This window comes from Scyliorhinus torazame, chromosome 10 (assembly GCF_047496885.1).
Source record: "Scyliorhinus torazame isolate Kashiwa2021f chromosome 10, sScyTor2.1, whole genome shotgun sequence".
Taxonomy (NCBI): Eukaryota; Metazoa; Chordata; class Chondrichthyes; order Carcharhiniformes; family Scyliorhinidae; genus Scyliorhinus; species Scyliorhinus torazame.
The window spans coordinates 25,924,255-25,947,547 of NC_092716.1; the positions used below are offsets into that span (position 1 = coordinate 25,924,255).

General features: G+C 46.8%; 1 long non-coding RNA gene across 1 annotated transcript in view; it reads left to right on the forward strand.

The window, feature by feature from the left end:
- LOC140430415 (uncharacterized) overlaps nucleotides 1-22,472 on the forward strand; it is a 42,355-nt gene extending 19,883 nt beyond the window's left edge. The window contains exons 3-4 of the long non-coding RNA XR_011949417.1: nucleotides 19,603-19,831; nucleotides 22,248-22,472. This is a non-coding gene — a long non-coding RNA (uncharacterized lncRNA). The remainder of the gene's footprint in view (nucleotides 1-19,602; nucleotides 19,832-22,247) is intronic.
- Nucleotides 22,473-23,293: the final 821 nt, after the last annotated feature.

Here is a 23,293-nt window from a genome sequence, read left to right on the forward strand (position 1 = left end):
CCCGTACCTCGACAACGTCACCATCTGCGACCACGACCAGCAGGACCACGCCGCCAGCCTCCGCAAATTCCTCCAGACCGCTAACGCCCTCAATCTCACCTACTACGAGGAAAAATGCGTGTTTAGCACCGACCGTCTAGTCATCCTTGGCTACGTAGTGCATAATGGAGTGATAGGCCCCGACCCCAAACGCATGTGCCCCCTTATGGAGTTCCCTCTCCCCCACTGTGCCAAAGCCCTGAAACGCTGCCTGGGCTTCTTTTCTTATTACGTCCAGTGGGTTCCTCAATACGCAGACAAGGCCCGCCCACTAATCCAGTCCACTACTTTTCCCCTGTCGACAGAGGCCCGCCAGGCCTTCAGCCGCATCAAAGCGGATATCGCAAAGGCCACGATGCGCGCCATTGACGAGTCCCTCCCCTTCCAAGTCGAGAGCGACGCGTCCGACGTAGCTCTGGCGGCCACGCTCAACCAAGCGGGCAGACCCGTGGCTTTTTTCTCCCGGACCCTCCACGCTTCAGAAATTCGCCACTCCTCAGTAGAAAAGGAGGCCCAAGCCATAGTGGAAGCTGTGCGACACTGGAGGCATTGCCTGGCCAGTAGGAGATTCACTCTCCTCACTGACCAACGGTCGGTAGCCTTCATGTTCGATAGTGCACAGCGGGGCAAGATAAAAAACGACAAGATCCTGCGGTGGAGGATCGAACTCTCCACCTACAATTATGAGATCTTGTATCATCCCGGAAAGCTGAACGAGCCGTCCGATGCCCTATCTCGCGGCACTTGTGCCAACGCACAAGTGGACCGTCTCCAAGCCCTCCACGAGGACCTCTGCCACCCGGTGGTCACTCGTTTCTACCACTTCATAAAGGCCCGCAACCTCCCGTACTCCGTCGAGGAGGTCCGTACAGTCACCAGGAACTGCCAAATCTGCGCAGAATGTAAACCGCATTTTTTCAGGCCAGATAGAGCGCACCTGATAAAGGCTTCCCGTCCCTTTGAACGCCTCAGTTTGGACTTCAAAGGCCCCCTCCCCTCCACCGATCGCAACACGTACTTTCCTAACGTCATTGACAAATACTCCCGTTTCCCCTTCGCCATCCCCTGCCCCGACATAACAGCGGCCACGGCCATTAAAGCCCTATGTACCATCTTTACACTGTTCGGTTTCCCCGCCCACATCCATAGCGATAGGGGGTCCTCCTTCATGAGTGACGAGCTGCGTCAATTCCTGCTCAGTCAGGGCATAGCCTCGAGCAGGACGACCAGCTACAACCCCCGGGGGAACGGGCAGGTAGAGAGGGAGAATGGAACGGTCTGGAAGACCGTCCTACTGGCCCTACGGTCTAGGAGCCTCCCAACTTCCCGCTGGCAGGAAGTACTCCCGGATGCCCTTCATTCTATCCGGTCCCTGCTGTGCACCACCACGAACCAAACGGCGCACGAGCGCCTCCTTGTCTTCCCTAGGAGGTCCGCTTCTGGAATGTCACTTCCGACCTGGCTGGCAGCCCCGGGACCCATTCTGCTCCGGAAACATGTGCGGGCGCACAAATCAGACCCACTGGTGGAGAAGGTACATCTACTCCACGCAAACCCGCAGTACGCCTACGTGGCGTACCCAGTCGGCCGACAGGACACGGTCTCTCTGCGGGACCTGGCGCCCGCCGGAGCTCCCCACACCCCCCCAACACCAATCACCTCCCCCTCACTCCCGCTGGTGCACTCCACAGACACCCCCTTCCCGGGGGGATCGGTTCTCCTCCCAGGCCCATCCTGGAGTAAGGAAACAGAAGGGGACAGCGCGATGCTCCCAGAGTCGACCGGACCCGAGCCAGCACCACCACCACCACCCGGGCTGAGACAATCGGAAAGGGCGACCAGAGCACCATCTCGACTAATCGAATCGACTTAAGATGTATATAATTCAGTGGCCCAGTAAAGCGGCATGGTTGTAAATAGTTAATGCTGCTAATCGGGTAAAATGTGAATAATTCAGTGGCCCAGTAAAAGCGGCATGATTGTACATAGTTCAATGGTTAAGGCACCGACCATGTAAACCCCGACCACCATACCACCGCCGGGTTCTTTTTTAACAAGGGGAGAATGTGGTGGTATGTATTAGGGGTAATACGGTACACCATGAATGCCGAGGAGCTATTGGAGGACAGATGCTGGGTCCCGACTGGATCTGCCGCCTACTGGGCTCCACCCAGATAGGCGGGGTATAAGAACCTGGGTTAATCCCCGCAGCTGCATTCTGTGACTGAGCTGCTGGGGAACAAGTCTGAACAAGTCTGCTCAATAAAGCCTCGATTGAAGTTCTTTACGTCTCGCCTCGTGTGTGATCGATGGTGCTACACACTGCAATGAAGTTACTGTGAAAAGCCTCTAGTCGCCACATTCCGGCGCCTGTTCGGTTACACAGAGGGAGAATTCAGAATGTCCAAATGACCTAACAGCACGTCTTTCGGGACATGTGGGGAAAAAACGGAGCACCCGGAGGAAACCCACGCAGACACGGGAAGAACGTGCAGACTCCGCACGGACAGTGACCCAAGCCGGGAATCGAACCTGGAACCTGTGGTGATCTCTGTAGGTGCATGCACACAAGGGGTTAATGGGTAGATAGCAGCACCACATGATCACCAGAGGGCTGGACCAACAGGGGTATAAAGGGCAGCCACACGGGGTCTCTGTCTCTCTCTCGGGTGTGCTGTGAACAGGGAAACATCAGAATCACATAGATAGTTAGTGGAGTTACATTTAGTTACAATTGTTAAATCTTGTTATCCAATTCCTAGTTCCCATGTTAAGGTAAAGAACTCACGCATTAATAGTTATAGTTACTCAAACCTTTGTTGTTACTGGACGAGTTCAAGTCTTCTTCAACAAGATTCAGAGGACCTCACCATCAGCCAAGGATTGAGTAACACGTGTTATCGACCACGCAGGTAACACTACAGAACCATGGTGCTGTGAAGCAACAGTGCGAACCATTGTGCTACCGTGCCGCCCATATAAACTCCTCCAAACCATAAGTGTCCATTGAGTAATGAAAATTGTCAGTAAAGTGACCATTTTTTTGGCAGCTGCAAAAGAAATTTAGCACTAGCACTTACACCTCACATAGACTCCCTTTTCACATTTGCACCTGGCCCCGCTCCCTCAGCACAAGTGGAAAAGGCCAACCCACTGGCAGATCATTGCCCAAGAGAGAAGAGGGTGTTTATTGGTGACAGCTTTGTAGCCTGAATGTTTTCCCAGGAAAACAGTTAAAGGGGAGGCTTTTAAATGCCCGTAGGCAGTTGCACATTCATCATCAACAATTTGGTGCCAACCCCCGGCTGTTTACTGTCAAGCTTCACCAAGGAGAGAGAAACAACAGCATCGCGAGCCAGCTTGGGAAGTAACGAGTGCTGTGAATTGTGACACAGGGGTTTCTGCATTCCAGAGAGCTCTCGGCTGGTGGTCTACACATTATGTAGTCTGTTCGTCCTTTAGAAGTTCTGCAGGCTTTCACATGTTGATCCCTTTTGGTGCTGTCGCATGCAGTATCTCCCCCACCTCTGCAAACGCACATACCCGGAACAGACAGAAAACACTGAAAGAACATCTGCACCAAAACGCCATCAGGAGGCTAATGAACTGAGGAGAAAGATTATGTATCCCATTCAAAGGTAATTGGGTAACTCCCTATTCATTAGCAGCCACTGCTCATTCACAATGGGGTTGTGGCACACTTGCAGACAAAGCCTGCACAATGATCCAAGGCCTGTCTTTGTAGTTCGGTTAGATACAAGAAAGATAATGGAAACACTCATTGAGTTTAACACAATAAGGCTTTCAGTGTCTTTTGAGAGCAGAAAACAAACTACAACTGCTGCTGTGTTTATAACACCGGATGGCATTTTCAGGGATGACTTAACTTCAGTTCCCCTGCTGTAGAAAAGAATCCATAGAATTCCTACCATGCAGAAGGAGGCCATTCAGCCCACTGAGACTGCACCGGCCCTCCAAAAGAGCACCCTACCTGGGCCCACTCCCCCATCCCCGCCCCCACTTTTCGGTGTCCAGTCGCTCAATCAGTACTGAGTGCATTTTCTTGAGAGATCCTCAAGGGGCGGCACAGCGGTTACAGTGCAAGGGCCCCGGGTTCAATTCTTGCCTTGGGTAACTGTCTGGGTGGAGTTTTTCCACCCGGGTTTCCTCCGGGGGCTCTGGGTTCCTCTCACAGTCCAAAGATGTGCAGGTGAGGTGTATTGGCCATGCTAAATTTCCCCTTAGTGTCCAAATAGATGGGGTTACGGGGATAGGGTGGGGGCAGTGGGTCTAGGTAGGGTGCTTTTTCGGAGGGTGCGTGCAGACTCGATGGACCAATCCTCCTGCACTGCAAGGGTTCTGTGGACCCAGTCAGATTACACCCCTGGAGTGACAAGCTGGCCGCACAGGTTTACCTGTCATGTCAAAAGGCCCACCTACCACTTGTTTAATACTGAGGTGGGTGTGATGAGGCACTTAAATGGTTATTAATTGGCAACTTCAAGACTTCAATAAATGGCAGGACAGAACAGGTCTTCCCACCCAGAACTTAATTCCAGTGGAGGTGGGAAGCGACGAGCATTCTGCTATCCCACCATCCCACTTAATTACGTGCCTCACCCGCCTCCAGTCTCATCACTAGTGAGAGCACAAGATTGTGCCCATGGTAACAGTAGTTCTGTCAGCTGTGCTTTGAACTCAGCAACTACTGGTCTCAGATACTTCAAACAATATAATTTGAGCCGCAATCAGCTGTGCCTGAGCAAGTGTGCTCAGAGGATATGTATTTCCAAACTTGCTAACTGTTGCTTCCCAGAAATAGTTTTCCTTCCCTGATGCCATGGGGAAGGCCTCTGAAGGCCATGAATGAAACCGCTTGACTGGTTTACAGGGAGAAAACTGTCACCAATCAGCCGAGCAGTGAAAACACCCCGAGTTGGAAAGCTCTTTGTGCATAAGCTCCGACTGGTTGCACTATTGATGTCAGAGATACAGGCCTCAGAAACTCCTGTGCTAAGAGAGGGCATTTCCCCTGAGAGAACCTGGGCTATAGGCTGAGATCTATTTTTTTTACGAGACTCCCCCTGTTTATATCAGACTTAGGTCTGATTGGGATTACTGACAAGTCTTCCTCCCAGACCTGCCATATGGGCGGATGGGAGGGTGGGGGATATGGAGTTGGAGGGGGGGGGGGAGTTGGGGCATGGCAGGGACATTATGGGAAATTCCTTATTTTATGTCCTCAAACAACTTAAGTGGAACACAGGCCAGTTGAAGCCTGATATGAGCTCTTCTAAAGTCCCCTGACGGCTGTAAACCTTTACTATGGTCATCAATTAAGGAGTGGGTTGACTACTTCCTCTCATGGATTATTGGCTCCCACGGGAACTGAAGGCTTTAAAGACAAAATGCTGTTGTTCGGTGGGTTAGTGCCTTGTTAACGGGGGATGGGGTGGTACAGGGCGCTGGGGTAAGCAGGAGTTTGGGCGGGACGGATCTCAAATGAACCACCAAGTCAGGCCATTATGGGTGCAGGTGATGCCCTCCTGTGGGAATAGAGTTCCACTCAGGTGGACAAATAACTCCATACCCAGGAGTGCAATCTTGGGAAGGGAATCCATTCCATTTCCTAAAATGTAAACCAAAGTTACCCTAGTATACTCTAGCCATCAACTGTTGGCATATTATTTCTGGTCTTCTGCTACCTTTAGACTCATCTCTGCGTTAACAGCAACTTTGCACAGTAAGAAGTCTTACAACACCAGGTTAAAGTCCAACAGGTTTGTTTCAAACACTAGCTTTTGGAGCACTGCTTCTTCCTCAGGTGAATGCACTTTGCAACATGGATATACAATGTTTCTTAATCATTCGCCAGACATTAGCAACTGGAGTTGAAACTGATATTAAATAATTTACAATCTCTATAATTATATATAATAATTTTATGGTAAATAATATGGAAAATGATATAGGTAACATTTTGAACAGGAAATTTAAGTTTTGGAAATCTTATTAGGCCCACCTAAAAAAATTTGAATGATTGGTTTTATAAATATGCCAAAATATTATGAATCTTCAGCAATTTTACTCATGGTAGATTGGAGCATATAATGTTTTATAAGGACAGGATTATAACATGTCGGATAGCATTCTGCTGCTAAATTATAGCTACGTATTTCATTTAGGTGCAATTGTTCTACAGTCTCCAATTTACTTTAGTTTTGGAAGCATGAAAATGATTCCCCCAGTGCAAAATGTTGGGGGAAATCAGACATGTGGATAGCAAATGCCTTGAAACTTTCAAAGGGCCAGAAAGTTGTGCACTACATACAGGGTACACTGAATTCTGCATCCAATTGCTCTAAATCTCTGACTGCACCCATCACCCACCCAGTTGATGTCCAATACCCCTGTCCCCGATCCCTGACTCCTCCAGTCCTCAATCTCTGTGAGTATTAGCTCCCCAATCTCTGACTAACTCTCCCACTCCCACTGCCCTTTGGAAAAATGTAATAAAAAGAGTAAAAGCTGGGCACACTCACCAGGTCACTCAGCATCTGTGGAGAGAGAGAGAGATGATATACAGGCAAACGTCCTTGTGTCAGAATTGGAAGATGATCGAGATGTATAGCTTTTAAGCAAAAACAAATTAACGGAAAAGGGAGATGGGAATCAATAAAAGGGTGGAGGGCAGAAGTGATTAAAATATAAATAGGTCGGTGCTAGGGTGAAGAGCAGGCGTGGGTGGCAGGGTGGCGCAGTGGTTAGCACTGCTGCCTCACAGTGCCAGGGTCCCGGGTTCAATTCCAGCCTTGGGCCACTGCCTGTGTGGAGTTTGCATGTTCTCCCCGTGTCTGCGTGGGTTTCCTCCAGGTGCTCCGGTTTCGTCTCACAGTCCAAAGATGTCCAGCTGACGCTGGACTGGGGTGGGCACAGGAAGAAGTCTCACAACACCAGGTTAAAGTCCAATGCTCCTTCATCAGATGAAGTGGAGTCTGGTTCACTGTCCTATATATGCTGTCATTGTGAACCTGCCTCCCTTCACCTGAGGAAGGAGCGGCACTCTGAAAGCTTGTGATTTTAAATAAACCTGTTGGACTTTAACCTGGTGTTGTGAGACTTCTTACTGAGTCCACAAATGTGCAGGTTAGGTGCACTGGCAATGTTACATTGCCCCTTAGTGTCCAAAAAAATGTGTGGGTTAGATTAAGGGGTTAATGGGATAGGGCAGGGGAGTGAGCTTGGGTGAAGTACTCTTTCAGAGGGTCGGTACAGACTCGATGGGCCGAATGGCTTCCTTCTGCACAGTAGGGATTCTTTGATTCTATGATCAGTGGGGAAGTAATAATGGTGTAGATCAAAATGAGGTTTTAAGTGGTAAGGATAGAGACAAAAGTTTTGTTAGAGGCAGTGTAGATTTTTGCAGTAGAATAGCAAAGGAAGAGTTCAGCATGGAAAATTAGGCAAAGGAAGGTTCTCATAACCAGCAAGGAGCAGTTGTGTACCAAGAGGTAATCCCTGATGTGCTGGGTATTTCCCGCATTTTCTGTTTCAATTTCTGATTTCCAGCATCTGCAGTATTCAGGCTGCTTTTTATTTTGGCAGAGAGTTAGAGAAGGAAACAATGCAATCAGTCTTGATTCCAACAGTGGGAATGATTGTAAGAGTTTCTTGGGGACTGTCCTATCTAGTTATCAAACCACCCTGGCCTGGAGTATATCATAACACAGGAGTTGAGTTATTTGCATTGTCAGTAACCCTTTGCTCCTCTTCATTGTGTTTGGGGACCTGTAATCCATGAGCTCTCTTAGCTGGCCTGCAGCAAAACACATTGTGGAGAGAAAGGAATACATTACATAGCTCATCATAATGATCCGTGATTTTTGAACACAGGCATTTGTGATTTTGGTTTTGATGTGCAAATGTTTTATGTGTATAATGTGCATAATCTATCAGTTACAAAACTGAACACCATGCTTTTATTGATATGGGAAATTGTAGAAGTTATATTTCTCCTCCCAGTACAGGCAGTACTCGGACTGACCACATAATTGGTTACTGAAAACGGCATCTTCAGTTGGAACCAATTTTCCCACAACAAAAATATTATAAATTGGGAATTGGTTCCTGAACCAAAGCGGATATTTTCAACAAAATAATCCAGAATGTTGTAATCAATTCATTATAAAAGGGTAACATAGAAATGAATTAATGTTACAAAATATAAATTTTATGATAAAGTTTGGAATCATAAAGATTATCCAAGTGCCAATCCGTCAGAACAGCCACCGGGCGGGAATCTCGGACAACTTTTCCACTGTCTGCGTCTCGCCCGTGGTGATCTTGTAGCGGGCGGGGTGTAAGAATCCAGTCCCAAGCATTTTGAGTCAGGGAGGTGAGTGGTTTTGGATGTATGAATGTTTGAACTTGTTCGCTGGTGTGGCATTGTAAAGTCGAAACCGACGTTATAAATTCGAAAGAGGGTTTCGATTTATAAACCTTGTAAGAGCCGTTCATTTATTTATTTAAAAATTTTTTTTTAGAGTACCCAATTCATTTTTTCCAATTATGGGGCAATTTAGTGTGGCCAATCCACTTACCCGGCACATCTTTTGGGTTGTGGGGGTGAAACCCATGCAAGCACGGGGAGAATGTGCAAACTCCACATGGACAGTCACCCAGATCCAGGATTGAACCTGGGACCTTGGCGCCGTGAGGCAGCTGTGCTAACCACTGCACCACCGTGCTGCCCATGTGACAGTCATTTATGACTCAAATGTCGTAAAGGCAAGAACTGTCTCTATTATACGGAGAGACCTATGTCTCTTTTGCACCCTATAAGTAGCCTTTAATGTAATATTGCTGCAATGAATAATACTACCAAGGATTTCACACACAGTATACTGCAGTAACCTGAACCTACTGTTAGATCCTTAAAGAACGATGCATACAAACACTTATCTATTGCAAAAATTAGCCTTGGTTTCAATCTAATTCTTTTAAAAATACATTTAGAGTACCCAATTCTTTTTTTTCCAATTGAGGGGCAATTTAACGTGGCCAATCCACCTAGCCTGAACATCTTTGGGTTGTGGGGATGACACCCACACAGACACAGGGAGAAACTCCAGGTTTCAATCTAATTCTAAGGAATAACTGTTTTACCTCTGAATAAATAGTCTTCAGCCGAGGATGGTGTGGGAAGTAAAAAATAAGTTGGCCAATAACTCTGCTGAACAAAGCATCTTTAAAAAAATTGATTTAGGGGATGTGGGTGTCGTTGGTTCGGCCACCATTTATTTCCCGTCCCTAGTTGCTCTTCAGAAGGTACTGGTGAGCTGCCTTCTTGAACCGCTGAATTCACTGAAGTGTAGGTGCACTCACTGTGCTGTTAGGGAGGAAGTTCCAGGATTTTGACCCAGCAACAATGAAGGAACGGCGATGTATTTCCAAGTCGGTGTGGTGGGTGACTTGGAGGGGAAGCTCAGGTGGTGAGGTTCCGCGGTATCTGCTGCTCTTGTCCTTCTAGATGGTGGTGGTCGTAGGTTTGGAAGGTGCTGCCGAAGGAACCTTCGCGAGTTCCTGCAGTGCATCTTGTAGGTGGTTCGCATGGCTGCCACTGTTTGTCAGTGGTGGAGGGATTGCATTTTGTGGGAGGGAGAGCAATCAAGCTGGCTCCTTTGTCTTTGAATTGGTATATACCATCACAAAAGCTGATGGTGTTGAGCTTCTTGAGTGTTGTTTGAGCTGCACTCAACCAGGCAAGTGGAGTGTATTCCATTACACTCCTGATTTGTGCCTTGTAGGTTGTGGACAGGTTTTGTGGGGGGGGGGGGGGGTGTCAGGAGGTGATTTATAGCCTGTCACCTGCCCTGGTAGCCACAGTATTAATATGGCTAGTCCAGTTCAACTTCTGATCAATGTGAATTGTGGGGGATTCAGCGATGGTAATGCCATTGAATGTCATGGGGCGATGGTTAGATCCTCTCTTCTAGGAGTTGGTCATTGCCTAACACTTGTGTGGTGCAAATGTAACTTGCCACTTTTTAGCCCAAACCTGGATATTGAGCAGGTCTTGCTGCATTTGGACATTGACTACTTCATTATCTAAGGAGTCGCGAATGGTGCTGAACATTATGCAGTCCTCTGCGAACATCCCCACCTTTGACCTTATGCTGGAAGGGGGATCATTGATGAAGCAGCTGGAGATGGTTGTGCCGAGGACACTTCCCTGAGGAACTCCTGCAGTGATGTCCTGGAGCTGAGATAATTGACCTCCAACCACCACACCCAACTTCCTTTGTGCCAGGTATGACTCCAACCAGCGGAGAGTTTTCCCCCTGACTCCAATTGACTCCAGTTTTGCTAGGGTACCTTGGAGCCATACTTAGTCAAATGCTGCCTTGATGCCAAGGTCAGCCATTCTCACCTCACCTCTGGCATTCAGCTCTTTTGTCCATGTTTGACCCAAAGCTGTAATGAGGTCAGCAGCTGAGTGACCCTGGCAGAACCCGAACTGAGCATCCGTGAACAGGTTACTGCTGAGTAAGTGCCACTTGATAACATTGATGATGACTCCTTCCATCACTTTGCTGATAATCGTGTTATGGGCCAGGGTTTTGAGAACCTCAAAGTGTATCATGGAGTTCACCTGACCCACAATCTTTACTAGATTGTGGTATGGGGAGCACATGGCCCACTCTACAGGTGTGGTACAGCAGAAATAATTTTTAAAGCAAAACAATGTTTATTCTATGAACTCAAGTTAACCTTTTTAAAACATACAGTGAACATCTTAGCAACCATTAATTCAAATACAGCCCCCAAAGAATACAACACTAAGTAAACCTTAATAAATTCCCAAACAACATTCAGAAGACAAAATAGCCTTTTAACACAAAGATCAGGTTTAAATTCACTATTGAGAGCAGTTACCACTTTGAAAACCCCAAATGAACTTTCATAAGCTTGTAGAGAGATCCATGCACATCTGCTGGCTTTCACTGCAGCTCCAACACTGAAAGGAAACCAAAAAAACACCCAAACGTTTCTCAAAGTGAAACTAAAAAGCAGAGCATCTACACGCGCCAGGCCTTGTTGCCTGTGTAAAGGCGGCGCCACATAGATGACGCGGCCGGCGCCGCATAACGGGCATCATCCGCACATGCGCGGGTTGGCCGGCTCCAACCCGCGCATGCGTGATTGCCGTCCTCTCTAAGTCCGCCCCGCAAGAAGATGTCTGACGGATCTTGCGGGGCCGCGGAAGGAAGGAGGTCCTCCTTCAGAGAGGACGGCCCGACAATCGGTGGGCACCGATCGCGGGCCACCCCATATTTGAGGTACCCCCCGGTGCAGGATCCCCCCTCGCCCCCCCGCAGGCCGCCCCCCCCAGCGTTCACGCACTGCTCGCGACGGCAGTAACCAGGTGTGGATGGCGCCGGGGGGAACCCGCCGTTTTGGCCTGGCTGCTCGGCCCGTCCAGGCCTGAGAATAGCGGGGGTGCCGGAGAATCGCCATTTTGGGTGTCTCCGGCGATTCTCCGGCCTGCGGCCCGCGAAACTCGGATTCGATTTCGGTGGCGTGAGAGCAGCTGGTTAGTCAGTTTCAGCGGGAGCATTGCGGAAGGAGGGTGCTGGGAGGTAAGTCAACCTTTAAAAGCACTTCTCTTTGCAGGGGCAGGCCAGTCGATTTCGGCGGCGTGAGAGCAGCTGGTTAGTCAGTTTCAGCGGGAGCATTGCGGAAGGAGGGTGCTGGGAGGTAAGTCAACCTTTAAAAGCACTTCTCTTTGCAGGGGCAGGCCAGTCGATTTCGGCGGCGTGAGAGCAGCTGGTTAGTCAGTTTCAGCGGGAGCATTGCGGAAGGAGGGTGCTGGGAGGTAAGTCAACCTTTAAAAGCACTTCTCTTTGCAGGGGCAGGCCAGTCGATTTCGGTGGCGTGAGAGCAGCTGGTTAGTCAGTTTCAGCGGGAGCATTGCGGAAGGAGGGTGCTGGGAGGTAAGTCAACCTTTAAAAGCACTTCTCTTTGCAGGGGCAGGCCAGTCGATTTCGGCGGCGTGAGAGCAGCTGGTTAGTCAGTTTCAGCGGGAGCATTGCGGAAGGAGGGTGCTGGGAGGTAAGTCAACCTTTAAAAGCACTTCTCTTTGCAGGGGCAGGCCAGTCGATTTCGGCGGCGTGAGAACAGCTGGTGAGTGGTAAGTCAGTTTCAGCAGGAGCTGAGACTTTTTCTCTTTTCTTTAAATTAGTTTTTTAGGCGGGAACAGGAAGTCCACCCGCGGACGTCTGGGAAGACCCTCACCAATAAATTCTGGTGGAGAGGAAACCCGAGACACTACACGTGTAGTGTCTCCCACCCGCCCTCCTCCTCTAACCTAATAATAAAACCCATTGGTCTGAGGTAAGTACCATATTTTTATTATATTATTATTATTTTTTATAAAAATTTAATTTAGTTGTTAGCTAGATCTTGGTAGAAAGTTAGAGGAATGGCAGGGAAGGGAGTACAATGTTCCTCCTGCAGGATGTTTGAGGTGAGGGATGCAGTTAGTGTCCCTGCTGATTTTACCTGCAGGAAGTGCTGCCATCTCCAGCTCCTCCAAGACCGAGTTAGGGAACTGGAGCTGGAGTTGGAAGAACTTCGGATCATTCGGGAGGCAGAAGGGGTCATAGATAGCAGCTTCAGGGAATTAGTTACACCAAAGATTGGAGATAGGTGGGTAACTGTAAGAGGGACTGGGAAAAAACAGTCAGTGCAGGGATCCCCTGCGGTCGTTCCCCTGAGAAACAAGTATACCGCTTTGGATACTTGTGGGGGGGACGACTTACCAGGGGTAAGCCATGGGGTACGGGCCTCTGGCACGGAGTCTGTCCCTGTTGCTCAGAAGGGAAGGGGGGAGAGGAGCAGAGCATTAGTAATTGGGGACTCTATAGTCAGGGGCACAGATAGGAGATTTTGTGGGAGCGTGAGAGACTCACGTTTGGTATGTTGCCTCCCAGGTGCAAGGGTACGTGATGTCTCGGATCGTGTTTTCCGGGTCCTTAGGGGGGAGGGGGAGCAGCCCCAAGTCGTGGTCCACATTGGCACCAACGACATAGGTAGGAAAGGGGACAAGGATGTCAGGCAGGCTTTCAGGGAGCTAGGATGGAAGCTCAGAACTAGAACAAACAGAGTTGTTATCTCTGGGTTGTTGCCCGTGCCACGTGATAGTGAGATGAGGAATAGGGAGAGAGAGCATTTAAACACGTGGCTACAGGGATGGTGCAGGCGGGAGGGTTTCAGATTTTTGGATAACTGGGGCTCTTTCTGGGGAAGGTGGGACCTCTACAGACAGGATGGTCTACATCTGAACCTGAGGGGCACAAATATCCTGGGGGGGAGATTTGTTAGTGCTCTTTGGGGGGGTTTAAACTAATGCAGCAGGGGCATGGGAACCTGGATTGTAGTTTTAGGGTAAGGGAGAATGAGAGTATAGAGGTCAGGAGCACAGATTTGACGTCGCAGGAGGGGGCCAGCGTTCAGGTAGGTGGTTTGAAGTGTGTCTACTTCAATGCCAGGAGTATACGAAACAAGGTAGGGGAACTGGCAGCGTGGGTTGGTACCTGGGACTTCGATGTTGTGGCCATTTCGGAGACATGGATAGAGCAGGGACAGGAATGGATGTTGCAGGTTCCGGGGTTTAGGTGTTTTAGCAAGCTCAGAGAAGGAGGCAAAAGAGGGGGAGGTGTGGCGCTGCTAGTCAAGAGCAGTATTACGGTGGCGGAGAGGATGCTAGATGGGGACTCTTCTTCCGAGGTAGTATGGGCTGAAGTTAGAAACAGGAAAGGAGAGGTCACCCTGTTGGGAGTTTTTTATAGGCCTCCTAATAGTTCTAGGGATGTAGAGGAAAGGATGGCGAAGATGATTCTGGATATGAGCGAAAGTAACAGGGTAGTTATTATGGGAGACTTTAACTTTCCAAATATTGACTGGAAAAGATATAGTTCGAGTACAATAGATGGGTCGTTTTTTGTACAGTGTGTGCAGGAGGGTTTCCTGAAACAATATGTTGACAGGCCAACAAGAGGCGAGGCCACGTTGGATTTGGTTTTGGGTAATGAACCAGGCCAGGTGTTGGATTTGGAGGTAGGAGAGCACTTTGGGGACAGTGACCACAATTCGGTGACGTTTACGTTAATGATGGAAAGGGATAAGTATACACCGCAGGGCAAGAGTTATAGCTGGGGGAAGGGCAATTATGATGCCATTAGACGTGACTTGGGGGGGATAAGGTGGAGAAGTAGGCTGCAAGTGTTGGGCACACTGGATAAGTGGGGCTTGTTCAAGGATCAGCTACTGCGTGTTCTTGATAAGTATGTACCGGTCAGACAGGGAGGAAGGCGTCGAGTGAGGGAACCGTGGTTTACCAGGGAAGTGGAATCTCTTGTTAAGAGGAAGAAGGAGGCCTATGTGAAGATGAAGTGTGAAGTTTCGGTTGGGGCGATGGATAGTTACAAGGTAGCGAGGAAGGATCTAAAGAGAGAGCTAAGACGAGCAAGGAGGGGACATGAGAAGTATTTGGCAGGAAGGATCAAGGAAAACCCAAAAGCTTTCTATAGGTATGTCAGGAATAAGCGAATGACTAGGGAAAGAGTAGGACCAGTCAAGGACAGGGATGGGAAATTGTGTGTGGAGTCTGAAGAGATAGGCGAGATACTAAATGAATATTTTTCGTCAGTATTCACTCAGGAAAAAGATAATGTTGTGGAGGAGAATGCTGAGCCCCAGGCTAATAGAATAGATGGCATTGAGGTACGTAGGGAAGAGGTGTTGGCAATTCTGGACAGGCTGAAAATAGATAAGTCCCCGGGACCTGATGGGATTTATCCTAGGATTCTATGGGAGGCCAGGGAAGAGATTGCTGGACCTTTGGCTTTGATTTTTATGTCATCATTGGCTACAGGAATAGTGCCAGAGGACTGGAGGACAGCAAATGTGGTCCCTTTGTTCAAAAAGGGGAGCAGAGACAACCCCGGCAACTATAGACCGGTGAGCCTCACGTCTGTAGTGGGTAAAGTCTTGGAGGGGATTATAAGGGACAAGATTTATAATCATCTAGATAGGAATGATATGATCAGGGATAGTCAGCATGGCTTTGTGAAGGGTAGGTCATGCCTCACAAACCTTATTGAGTTCTTTGAGAAGGTGACTGAACAGGTAGACGAGGGTAGAGCAGTTGATGTGGTGTATATGGATTTCAGCAAAGCGTTTGATAAGGTTCCCCACGGTAGGCTATTGCAAAAAATACGGAGGCTGGGGATTAAGGGTGATTTAGAGATGTGGATCAGAAATTGGCTAGCTGAAAGAAGACAGAGGGTGGTGGTTGATGGGAAATGTTCAGAATGGAGTACAGTCACAAGTGGAGTACCACAAGGATCTGTTCTGGGGCCGTTGCTGTTTGTCATTTTTATCAATGACCTAGAGGATGGCACAGAAGGGTGGGTGAGTAAAATTGCAGATGATACTAAAGTCGGTGGTGTTGTCGATAGTGTGGAAGGATGTAGCAGGTTACAGAGGGATATAGATAAGCTGCAGAGCTGGGCTGAGAGGTGGCAAATGGAGTTTAATGTAGAGAAGTGTGAGGTGATTCACTTTGGAAGGAATAACAGGAATGCGGAATATTTGGCTAATGGTAAAGTTCTTGAAAGTGTGGCTGAGCAGAGGGATCTAGGTGTCCATGTACATAGATCCCTGAAAGTTGCCACCCAGGTTGATAGGGTTGTGAAGAAGGCCTATGGAGTGTTGGCCTTTATTGGTAGAGGGATTGAGTTCCGGAGTCGGGAGGTCATGTTGCAGCTGTACAGAACTCTGGTCCGGCCGCATTTGGAGTATTGCGTACAGTTCTGGTCACCGCATTATAGGAAGGACGTGGAGGCTTTGGAGCGGGTGCAGAGGAGATTTACCAGGATGTTGCCTGGTATGGAGGGAAAATCTTATGAGGAAAGGCTGACGGACTTGAGGTTGTTTTCGTTGGAGAGAAGAAGGTTAAGAGGAGACTTAATAGAGGCATACAAAATGATCAGGGGGTTGGATAGGGTGGACAGTGAGAGCCTTCTCCCGCGGATGGATATGGCTGGCACGAGGGGACATAACTTTAAACTGAGGGGTAATAGATATAGGACAGAGGTCAGAGGTAGGTTCTTTACGCAAAGAGTAGTGAGGCCGTGGAATGCCCTACCTGCTACAGTAGTGAACTCGCCAACATTGAGGGCATTTAAAAGTTTATTGGATAAACATATGGATGATAATGGCATAGTGTAGGTTAGATGGCTTTTGTTTCGGTGCAACATCGTGGGCCGAAGGGCCTGTACTGCGCTGTATTGTTCTATGTTCTATGTTCTAAACTCGACCAGGCCGTTCCCGCCGCTTGGGATAATCACGGGAGGGCGTCGGACCGGCATCCCGGGAAATCTTGGTGGCTCAGGCGATTCTCCCAACCGGCGCGGGAGTGGAGAATCGCGCCCATTGATTCCCACTTTTCGTTTTAGGAAGTGGTCCGACGCAATCAATAAGGACCCTTGTAAAAGGTTCCTCAAATGCTGGAATGGGTATTAAGGGTGCTGGTTTTATCACTGCTTGTGGGTTCCCTATCACTTGACATGTGTGACATGATTGACAAAATTTAACCACATCTTAATGTAGTCCAGGCCAATAAAAATGTTTTTGTATTTTAGTTTCAGTTTTCCTTATTCCCAAATGACCTCCCATTGGTACCTCATATGCAACTCGCAACACCTCCTTTCTACACCCTACCGGCAATACTACTTGATGAACTTCTGCCCAGTTTTCATCCACCTGCATGTGGAAAGGTCTCCATTTTCTCATCAAGACATCACTTTTATGGTAATAACACTTTGGTATACACTCAGATTTCTCTTCCGTTTATGCTTTCTGATACATCCGTTTTATTTCTATATATTTTTGTTGTAACTCCGCCAATTTTCCTGAACTAAAAATATCCGCCTCATCCTCCACCTGTTCTTGTTCTTTTTTAACCATCTGATCAAAAATCGTTTCTGATAATTGCACTTCAACTTCATCTTCACTCTGTGATTTCTCCTCTTGTCTTAATCTGTGACTTTGCGACCTTGTTACTACACAATCCAGAAAAATCCCAGGATATTCGTCCTTCAACACTTCAGTTGTCTGATTTTCCACTGGCTTATCAACCACAGTAGGCATCACTCCCACCTGCGATCCAGCTATATCAATACCCAAGATAAACTGTATTCCTGGACAAGATAGTTTCTCTATTACTGCTACTATCACTTCACCACTCTTCAATGGACTTTCCAACCTTACCTTATGTAATGGAACACTCCTCCTTTCACCCTGAATTCCACATATTACCACCTTTTCTGGCAATATTCTTCCCAAACTACACAACTCCTCATCTCTTACCATTATAGATTGACTAGCTCCCGTATCTCTTTAAATTGTGACTTCGTTACCTGCTCCTCCTGATACGCATGAGTAAACTTTACCCACACAAGTAAATTCTTTAAAGAGATCTGGCACCTTCTTATCAATCACCTCTTGATCAGGCTTTACAATCTTTTGCACCTCCTTCGCTACACTTGGGCTTTCCTTTACCACTTTAACAAACCCCACTGTCTTATCCTGTTTTACCACATCAGCTTTTCTTCAACCATCAACACTGTGACTTTACATGGCGTAGTTTATTACAGTGAAAACATTTGAAACTTTTCATGTCTCTTCCAACCTCCTGGATTTCTTTTTTAGTTTGAGGTACACTCCCTTTTTTATCTCCCATCAGATCACCAGATCCGGCATGTCTTGCAGAGATTGCCATGGCAGGGTTGTGTGGTGTCATGGTCGCTGTTCTGAAAGCTGGGTAGTTTGCTGCAAACAACGCAGTGGTTGAGGTTGTTTGAAGGCAAGTAGTGGGGGTGTGGGGGTGACCTTGGCAAAATGTTTATCTTCATCGATGACGTGTTCAAGGCTGCGAAAAAGATGTCGTAGTTTCTCCGCTCCGGAGAAGTACTGGACGACGAAGGGTACTCTGTCGGTTGTGTTCCGTGTTTGGCTTCTGAGGAGGTTGGTGCAGTTGGTGCTGTGGCGTTGAAGCGGTTGATCGATGAGTCGTGCGCCATATCCTGTTCGTACCAGGGCATCTTTCAGCATCTGTAGATGTCTGTTACGCTCCTCCTCGACTGAGCAGATCCTGTGTATACGGAGGGCTTGTCCCTAGGGGATGGCTTTGTTAATGTATTTCGGGTGGAAGCTGGAGAAGTGGAGCATCGTGAGGTTATCCGTGGGCTTGCGGTAAAGCGAAGTGCTGAGGTGACCGTCCTTGATGGAGATGAGTGTATCCATAGCCATCCCCTCATGTTGGGCATTCAGCTCCTGATCTCCGGGTAAGGATTCTCCAAGGCGGCCTTCAGAAAGGGCGACAACACAAAATGAGCAGAAAATGATAGCCAAGTTCCGCACACCGGCCTCAACCGGGACCTTGGATTCATGTCGCATTACATTCATCTCCCCCCCCCCCCCCCCCCCCCCCCCATCTGGCCTGGGCTTGCAAAATCCTACCAACTGTCCTGGCTTGAGACAATTCACACCTCTTTAACCTGGGGTTACCCCTTTCTCTGGATCTGTAAAGACTTAATTACCTGCAAATGCTCGCATTCAAAGCATTGTCTTGCATCTTTGACTTTGTCTATATATATGTTTCTGGAACATACCTCTTCATTCACCTGAGGAAGGAGCAGTGCTCCGAAAGCTAGTGATTTGAAACAAACCTGTTGGACTTTAACCTGGTGTTGTAAGACTTCTTACTTTATCTCATGTATACACCACAATATTTATTTTGCTTTCTGTGATTAAAGTGATTAAAATGTGAATTATATTCCATGCTTTTAGCTTCCTGATTTGCTGTCTGAGAGAATTCCTCAATTTGATTCAGGTTCATCACCAGTCAAACTTCAGCACCCACTGAATCTTTCTGGGAAGCAATGTTTGAGGTCAGCAATGAGTGCCAATTTTCCACCACTCACCACAAAGTCCGGGCCAACAGGAAACATACAGACAATTCAATGTATAAATGTAATCATGTTATTGTATTTGCTGATCTGTGTTGATTTTAATTTAAGCTCATAATTGAATTGAAATGGCACAGTTACTGAGAGAAGGATGGTGGATGTTGAAGATTCTCATGTAAAAGTTGACAAGTGCTACATGGTGGCTGGAGCATGGAATGACAAGAGTTACTGGTTGTCACTTGTCACATTAATTGGAAAATCTTACTAAAAATGTGACAGAGCAGGTGTCATCAGGGAACGAGCGCAATTCACACAGATAACAAACCCATAGACACTGTTGACATCTGACTTTTGAGTGGAAATATAGGATAATATCCTGTTTTTCACAAAATCTAGATGCTATCTCTCTCTTTGGAGAGAGAAATGGGCTAATTCGGTCACAGCATGAGGTAATCATTTTGCTCATTCAGGTATCCTAGTTGTTCCCACAAAGTTTAAATGGATTCACTGACTGCAATGTTTTGTTTAGGCCAACAGAAGATGCACGTTCTCTTCAGCTGCTGAACTCAGCCACAGAAAGAAAATAGAACGGATGCTGATATTAGTTATATCTATCATTTAAAACTTCCAGAAAGTAAAACCATCACTCAGAATTGACGAAAATGTTACATGAAGGCAGAATGAGTGAGACATACTGGGAGATTTGCCGGCCCAGCCAAAAGTCCATTGACTTTCGGGAGGATCGAACGATCCTGGTGGTGAGTGGGGCCAGAAGGTCTCTGTATTTCTGAAACATATTACGTTAATGTTAAACAGGTAGACTTGAGAAGCACACCATTCTGTCACAGGGCAAAAGGTTACATTGCATTCATCACAGGTTGCATTCATTATCAGTGAAATCAAGGTTTAAGATTATATGCTTGTGTACATTTGTACCAGCAAGTATATTTTACTGATGTATTATTTCAGTTCTAAAGATCTAATTCATGTGTTTTACTTTCAAAATCTATTGTAATAATTGGTAAAGGAAAACCAAGGTGCAAGTTATAACATGAGTAGTAATGTAATATGTGACCTAAAGGCGTAATACGTAATAAGTGACTAATTTGGTTGATTTTCACTTCAGAAATTGTGCATGCAAAAGTGAACTGTAGAGCCTACTATTCCCATGGATAGGGTAACTTATTCAGAGCCAGAATTGGTCTGGGACAGTAATGGGAAACCTAGGCTCGAGGGTGGATCAAATGTGCGGCCGTCCTTTATCTCAGAGGGCCGCAGGATTGAAATCGGGCATGTTCTCTAATTATGACCCTTAAATAAGGTTGAATACATTTAATACATGCCGAATATTTCATTAGTTAATCATTCATATGTTAAAGTAACTGTCATCACCCTCAAGTGGTAAAAACAAAATAAATAATGGGACGCAGACAATGGGCACTCACAGTCAATGTTGTGAGCAATCAGCACCCACCTCACTTCACTTGCCCTTGTTTTCCGTGCGAATCATTTCAGTCATACCGGGAGGAAAAAAGCGACAGGCATGGAAGCCAGCGGAATGTGGCAACTCTGCAACAGTGAACAAAATGTCTCACGGGCTGCATGTGACCCCCAAGTTGCAGGTTGCCCACCACTGATCGAGGACCTTTTCCAATTTCTTAATTACTCACTGGAAAGAACCCCAGTAACCTGCTCTCAATAATAGTAATCTTTTATTGGCACAAGTAGTACATTCGCACTGCAATGAAGTTACTGTGAAAATCCCCTAGTCGTCACATTTCGGCGCCTGTTCGGGTACACAGAGGGAGAATTCCGAATGTCCAATCCACCTAACGTCTTTTGGGACTTGTGGCAGGAAGCCGGAGCACCCAGAGGAAACCCACGCAGCCACGGGGAGAACGTGCAGACTCCGCACAGACAGTGACCCAAGCTGGGAATCGAACCTGGGACCCGGGCGCTGTGAAGCAACAGTGCTAACCACTGTGCTACCTTGCCGCTCACAAGCTACCGTACCACCCACGGTCTTGGTCTGGTACAATTGGTCTGCAGAATTTTCATAGAGCTTTGTTGCATTAGATGCATTCAGCACAGTGTAAATGACCTGGTTTCTACTTTTAATTATATGGTATATTAAACATCAGAGGCAGAGGTGCTGTGTATATCATTACAACTCAAATAGCCAGGTGGCAAAGGGCAGATTTGGAGGGTGGCCTTCATACACTTACATGCTTTTCAATTTAGAGTCCCTCGTACCTGAGAAATTTCTGTTCCACCAGCCACACCTTTGGCCTGCCCCTCTTTCATTCTTTGGATAAATCAATTAAACAAAATTGAACAAACTGAGGGACTAATTAAATAAGCAGCTTCTTAAAAGGGATAGTGCATCACACAAAACAGAAATGGCAAAGAAAACTTAAAACATCAAATCAAAGTGTAATTAAGGGGTCGGTAAATCTCCCAGTCTCTGTGGTGCCCACTGGGTTGGCGAGTCCTATCCCGATGAGCACAGGTGAGTGCCCAATTAATGCCAACATCCTAAATACAATTAACCCCCAATTAACAAATATTTGACACTCATAAAAAACCTGGGATCTGAAACAACAAGAAAGTTGTATTGCTGGAACTGCAAAAGAGTTCTGGGCCAAGTAAGCTTGGCTGAAAGTTTGGTTTGAAGAAGAGCTCAATCACATTGCATAGAACCTACCGCACAATTATCCTATTCAACCAGGCTAAACTATGATGGCAATTATGCTCCAATGGAGCCTCCTACCTAATCTCTTCTTTTAACCCCTTCAGTATATCCCTTCTCGCTCGTTGCCTATCCAGCTTCATGGCATCTCAGGTAATCGCATCAACTGTTCCATGTGGTAGCAAGTTCTACATCTTTACCGATTCAGCAGGTTGGAAGTATATTCACTGGAGTTCAGAAAAAAAGAGATGTGATCTGATTGAAACATCTAAAATTGTTAAAGGGGCTTGACAGGGTAAATGCTGGGAAATGCCGCTGCTGGCCGAGGATTCTAGACCATTGGGATCTTAGCCTCAGTATAAGGAGCTGGCTATTTGGGACTGAGATAAGAGAAATCTTTGACCGCAAGATTGTGTGTTGGAGTTGTGGCAATTGAGTGATTAAGGAACCAGAGTCTGAAATGCTATTTTTTTCTTACTTTTCAGTCAGGGAGATTAACACCAGCTGTACCTGGACCGAACATAGTTGCAGATTAATGCATGATCAAGTACAATAAAATGCTAATTCAATCATACTTCCCCGATTTGTACTCCGATTTGTGGAAGTCACAATAAATACATTACACTTATTTGAGAGACATAATAAACAATATTAGATGTGCATGTTATGTCATCCTAATATTCATGATGTCACACTTACTTACGTAACATTTCTTATTTTGGTTGAAGAAAGTTGTGCCATGTTGGACTTGAGCCATTCAGACTAGGCAGTTCCATTCTTGATCCTGGTCTCTGCTGACAATGAGCTAATCTTGATGGTCTTCAGCTCACAATTCTAGTCTAGTCCACCCAGTGGGCATTGGAGGATGGCTTCTGCTGTAGCACTGCGCAAAATCAATGCTTTCGGGAAAGGATTGAAGAAAATTGTGTGGAGAGTATAAAAACTCCTTTATGTGCTGAGAAGAAATGAAAATGATTTTTTTCATGCTGTTAATGTTCGAAATATAAGACTTCTTTATGCATGGAATGTAAACAATATAACGTAAAGGAAATCAAACTGACTCTAGACTTAACAACCCATCTGTCCTGTACAGTGAAAAAATGCGAGCACTCCCCCCCCACTATTCACTTTGAACAATCAACATTTTGTGGCTTCAGCATTCACTGACAGCTTTCTGCCATAGATTAGTATCTTCAATATGAATGTCTGATACAGCTGGCAAAATTTCCCAGGTCAGAATGAAAGTTCTCTTTGTTACTCTTCAACTGTTTCATTACCTGCTCTGATATGATCAGCCGAACTGATTCTGTTCTTTGATGGAAATAAAACCCTCAAGCATTTTCTAAGTGCCTCAAAAGGGCGGCTGCAGTTTGTTTTGATTATGAAAAAAAAAGCTATTCTCTTGTTCAAAAGAAGTGGATTGCTGAGCTGGCTGCTTTGGCTGACGAACATTCCCCTCAACGCAGTGGGAGGCACTAAGTCGATTCTGGGAATGAGCTACACTGTAAGCAGTATCAAGGGGGCTTAATGC